This window comes from Lytechinus variegatus, chromosome 6 (genome assembly GCF_018143015.1).
Source record: "Lytechinus variegatus isolate NC3 chromosome 6, Lvar_3.0, whole genome shotgun sequence".
NCBI classification, from domain to species: Eukaryota; Metazoa; Echinodermata; class Echinoidea; order Temnopleuroida; family Toxopneustidae; genus Lytechinus; species Lytechinus variegatus.
The window spans coordinates 42,594,691-42,600,694 of record NC_054745.1 but is presented as its reverse complement, the minus strand read 5'-3'; the positions used below and the strand labels follow the sequence as shown (position 1 = coordinate 42,600,694).

Here is a 6,004-nt window from a genome sequence, read left to right as displayed (position 1 = left end):
TTTTGTGGCCTGTGATGACTTATAATCATTTCATAAGCACCCTTAATCCCGATAATGATGATTCCCCTTTTCATTCTCATATCACCTCTAACCAATCAGCACATGAGTTTTCATTGAATAGAATATGGACCGTTTGATACTTATTTGCTCTTTTTATTTATTTTTCCTTTCCTTCAGTAGTTCTGTAATTTGTAGCTAATTAACCTTCATCATCCTCTGTAATTATATGAGCACCATAAAACGACTAAAGCAACTTTTCTAGGCTGGAAAAATACGCATAATCTCTGCATTTTTCATAATTACATATCCATTGAAAGATGATTTAGTCATCAGTGTGTCTTAAATTATTAAAAATTTAGCTCCCTCGCTTCACTTGGTCGCATATTGATATTTTCTCTAATTCATTTATCTATAACCTAACGATTCCATTTGAACATATCCATCGAACGAATTAATGATAGTTTTTTTTAGTAATATATACATTTAAAGTATATACACAGTTATATACACTGCCCGTGATGTGACAATTACACGCCAGTTGAAAGAGGTTTTTGGACATAACTTTGTCTTCCAAATACTCGCTTACATATTGATATTAACTGTACATCATTACTTCACATCCATAAAAAAAAGCTCGTTAAAGGCCTTTAACTCAAAGTTGGTTGCATTATACATACCCCTTTTATTCAGCTAGGAATTTATCCACAGTGTTCTGCACTCGACCCAGGTGAGGTAAATGGGTGCCGGCTTTTGTTATATAATTATTCTTATTAAAATGATTTCGTATTAGTAATTTGATTTGTATTTGTATTTGATTTATATTTCTTATGGAAATGAAAATAAACTTCTTGAAACTTGAGGTAATTCATCAAAAAAGTTGTGTGCACCAAATAGGTAGCCTAGCATAGTAATAATAATAGCAGGGCATACTGGGAGAACAGTTTACCGAACTGAAGTGGCTTTCCTGGGTAAATATGTCGTTATTATTATTATTATTATTACTCCCCATTTTTTTTTAATTTATCATCCCCCCATTGCTCGGATCGGATTTACCCCAGTGTTATAAGGGGAATGTCTAATGCTGAAACATAATCTACCCATTATCCCTGGGTCGTCATATCCTTATATATTTCCTTCTCTCTCTCTCTCTGTTTCACCTTCCTCACTCCCTTTACTTTCTTACTCTCCGTTTCTCTCTCTCTCTCTCTCCCCTTTAAGCCTACCATGCATCATGATATCAATATTCAATATGTTTTCAACCTCTATTATTTTAGTATCACATAATGTTTACGTTACATAATCTCCGTACCGTCGGACAACTGCAATTTGTCCAAGCATTGGAACTTGGCTCGCCAATTTCCATTTATCTTACTATGTTTACTACTTAGGTAGTAAATCTGAGTGCCCATCCTGAACTAAATGTTTTAGGTCACCGTGTGGTCAGTTGAATCTGATCATTATCTGTCCCTTCATATCATGGTGTGTGTGGATATCTACCTTTCAAATACGGGAATATGTGAAAATATAATATTTATGAAATATCTCCTCAATAATAGCTTCATCAAATGATATTTAGACCTATTTCCGTACAAATGATATATGTTCTTGGATGCAGGATTTTTTTTTTAATATATTTTTTTCAGCCGTGATGTTTAAAATAGGTGAGAGTTATTAGGACTTATCAATTTATTTGACATGATTGCTACAGGTATTTCATTTATCCAAAGATCGTTTCATTCTGGTCATTGTATATTTTAATAAAATCAATAACTCATTGATCCCCAAAATATCATCGTTTAGAATGTGAGTCTCTTTTCGAATACGAGGATACTATCTCCATCAAAAGCAATTATCTTGCGTGATGATGAGATCATTACACGAGATGATACAAGGAGATATCGCCTAAGAGCCACAGTCCATTGATCAGTCATTCTATTTGATAGAGGGAATGACGTCACTTTTCTCTTTTTCACTTCTTTCCCACTCATCACCTGATCAATCACATACGTCTTGCCCTCATCATCTGATGTCACGACATAGAGGTCGTCTGTTCTAGGATCAACACTGACATTCAAGATGACATCACTGTGGGGGATTTCCCTTTGACCACCCTGTCTGTCTATGATTAGTACTCTCTTATAAAGAGGGTCAGGTTGAGCGATGATGTGACCTGATGATAGCACACCTCGCATCACTACTTTCTGTTTACGTTTGATGGTATTCACGATCTTACTATCAGCTGGGTTGATGACGTATATCTTAGACTTACACCACTCAGCAGCGATGATCATCCCATCACGGTCAACAGCTACATACACCGATGAGGTATCGCGCGTTGTGTTTCTTGTATTGTGACGTCATTGATGCGCATCCATTGTCTGTCATACACACTGATGCATCCAGTCAAACTGTCCCCTGTACAACCTTCACACCATCTACCACATACTATCTTGTCATCATTCAGTAATGCACAGGAGACAACACATGATGTATCAGTACCTGTTATCACTCTCTGGATGTGTTTAGTGTTTATATCTAACATGTATGTATGCACGCCAGCTGACTCCACATCTGTGATGATCACATTACATTCATCTATGCAACCAACAATCCGTGGGGATGTGATTTTATCTTTGACACTGATTGTATCACTAAGCATCCACTCGCCATCATACCCACCAATCCTACCATCATACTTCTCTCTCCCAACACCCTTCACAAACCTCACACCTGATATTCTATCAGTGATTTGTTTCACATCATTCTTATAAAATGGTTTCTTTAGTTTATCACTCACTGACATGTTCACACTATGACCGTCTTTAACAATGTTTTTATCGTCTTCTAGTACTGTATCTATGGTCTGTATTGCATTCTCTATTGTTTTTGTGTAATCCTGTAATGATTTCATCAACTCTCTGATCTTCCTATCCTTCTCTTTAACAATGTTATCAATGTCTCTATGAAGACCAATCTTCTTATTGTCCATGTGTCTTTGTCTAAAATGTGCATTTGTATGGATTAATTCAAGCTGTTTATCTCTCTCTTCATTGTTCTTTTGAATCTTTTCATTGATCTTCATTATCTCTTCTTGGAGTACTTGATTCTTACCATCAAATGCTTGGTTAATTTTGTCAGCCTCCATCTTCTCCTTGACTTTATCTATGCTGATCGCTTCCTTGATTATGGAATTAACTTCATCTTTCAAAGCTTGTAGATGGGTGTCTGTGTCTTTCGTGCATTGGTCAATTTCATCTTCATAAAGACGACCTTCTTTCAATTTGTCCCTCCCTTTTTCTTTTAGAACTGTTAGCCTCGCCCCATTGTCTTTTATTGCATCATTTATATCTTGTCTCTCGCAAGGCTGTAGATGTTTGATCATAGCGCATGAATAACACAATGGAACGCCATGATATTTACAATATAATTTTACCTTTTCATCATGTTCTTCACAATAAATATTTGGTACACCTCTTTTAACTCTTGCGATGCATCCTTCTTTAGAGGCGCAGTCATCACAGAGTCTCTTCTTCTCCTCCACGTAGTACGTCACATCTGTCATTGATTGACACTCCTTTCCTTCACATTGTTGGTCTGGGGTGAAGTTAGTTGCCATGGTGATCAGAGTACTGATCTGATGAAAATGGAAGACAAAATATACGTTACAAAAGGGAAGATAGATAGATAGATAGATAGATAAAGACAGAGAGAGGGGGGGGGGGCAGATTAAGTGGTAAAGATTTATAAAGAGGGAGAGTTAGAGTGGTAGAGAGAGAATGCAAACAGAAAAATAGGGGTGATTTGAATAAAGGGGGGGGGGGGATAGAGATGGAGGGAGGGATACAGAGTAGCGGTTAAAGAAATAGAAAAGAAAGAATCAATGAGAGTGAGAGTAAGAATAGGAGAGAGGGAAAAAGAAAGTTAAACCATCTAGGGAGAAAGGGAGAGAAGGATGAAAAATTTAGAGAGAGAAAGAGGGAGAGAGAAGCAGAGAGAAATAATAAGTCATAGAAACGACTTTTCTCCTTACGTTGGCAAATGCCCTATTATGAACAATTCTTCTGTTTCTGTTTGTTTCTGTTTGTGGTAACTCCCGTAGGAACTCGGCAGGACAGCATTTTTTGCTGGTAAACGCCAAGCTGGTATATAACCAATTACCTTGGAAACATTTAACGTCTAGGTGAATCAGTCATAGTGGCTGACGTAATAGACGACAGATATCAATCTTGGGCCTTTTTTATCAAAGTAGAGACAATGACACAGTTGGGATTCGAACTCACAACCTTGCGATTATGAGTCCAATGCTCTTACCACTGGACCACACGACCCGAACCCGTACTGGACCACATGATTCTCATTCTTAATCACAAAATGTTTAAATTAACGATGGCATAAATCACAGGAAAAAATATCTCTGATTGTTGTGATAAAATAAGACAACTTATGCTTTCAAAATTTGACATATTACCTGTTGTGGTAAGCGCTTTCTAAGATACCTTGTTCACCAAATATTCACCGAAGATGACATGGTTGCTGATGCAGCGGAAAGTTGAAGGTGTACTCCAGGCTGAAAATGATATGAATTGAAGAATAGAAAGAATAATGTCAGACAAATGTTACAATGAAAATTGGGAATTGTAGTAATATATGTTGGTTTTTTTGCTATTTCTAAGGAACCCTTCTTTACAATTTTGGCTTTGTTAATATGAATCTCCCAACCGTCTCTAGACTTTTTTTCCACAAAAAATGAGAAAATAGGATTGACATTTGATTCAATATGAAAGATCATATTTTCTTAATTTGTTACTGGGAGACATATTGCTCACGCACATACCATTAACTGTATATAAATAGGCCCACCCGTTTTCACAAAGTATTGTCAAGTTTTAATATCAATATCTCCGTTACTTTTAAAGGTATTGTTTAACTTTGTGAGTAGCCGATTTAAAAAAAATTCTCAAACCAAGATGAAACATGTGTACAAGTGCATGTATTAGAACTAATAAACCCTGAAAACAACCATTATTGAGAATGAAAAGCTACAACTAGAAGGCAAACCCTGATTTTGTAAATAGGCGGGGGAAACAAACTGACCGTGCGGTTCATTTCTCTTACTTTTTTTCATTTTCAGTTATTTGAATAAAAATATAAATTTGAACATTCTGTAACAATTTTGCAACCCAAGCTTACATTTTAACCCGAGGTAAGCACAGCCATTACCTTTCTTGTGCCAGCTGGATCTGAAGAAAAATCTGGATGTAAAAAAACATATGTATATTTGGGATATTTCCAGCATTTTTACTAAGCTATTATTTTTAGTGCATTAGTTTTGATTTCCCTTTTCATTTTACTTCTTGTTTCTCGACACTTTTCCCGAGCATGACAATGATAAACAGAACGAAAATCATGCCAATCAAGCCATTCATCTCTGTGTAAAGCCAGATGCCGTCATAATGCCTCGGTGTGTGTGTGTGGGGAGGGGGTAAAGGCGCATTGGGGCTCTATGAACTATTTCGGGCAAGGAAATAAATTAAAAAGGTAAAACATATTTTCAAATTACTATTTTTATAAAGTCAATGAACTCTTCATAATTGATGTTCACCTTTATCCATATAACTATTTTTCAATTTCTGTGTAAATAATTTTTTTCCGAACTTTTCAAAAGTAAGTGGTGCTCACTCAAGCGGAAAGTAGCAGTTATATCGTCATTCTTTTAAAGAGACCTGTACCAATTTTTAATTGTGGAAAAAAACTTTAGCGATTATGAGTCCAATGCTCTAACCACTGGACCACACGACCCGAACCCGAACTGGACCACACGATTCTCATTCTTAATCACAAAATGTTTAAATTAACGATGGCATAAATCACAAGAAAAAAATATCTCTGACTGTTGTGATAAAATAAGACAACTTATGCTTTCACAATTTGACATATTACCTGTTGTGGTAAGCGCTTTCTAAGATACCTTGTTCACCAAATATTCACCGAAGATGACATGGTT

The 6,004-nt window shown here is 36.1% G+C and overlaps 1 pseudogene; it reads right to left on the bottom strand.

Moving 5' to 3' along the window:
• Positions 1-1,796: 1,796 nt before the first annotated feature.
• Positions 1,797-3,633, bottom strand: LOC121417861 (annotated as a pseudogene).
• Positions 3,634-6,004: the final 2,371 nt, after the last annotated feature.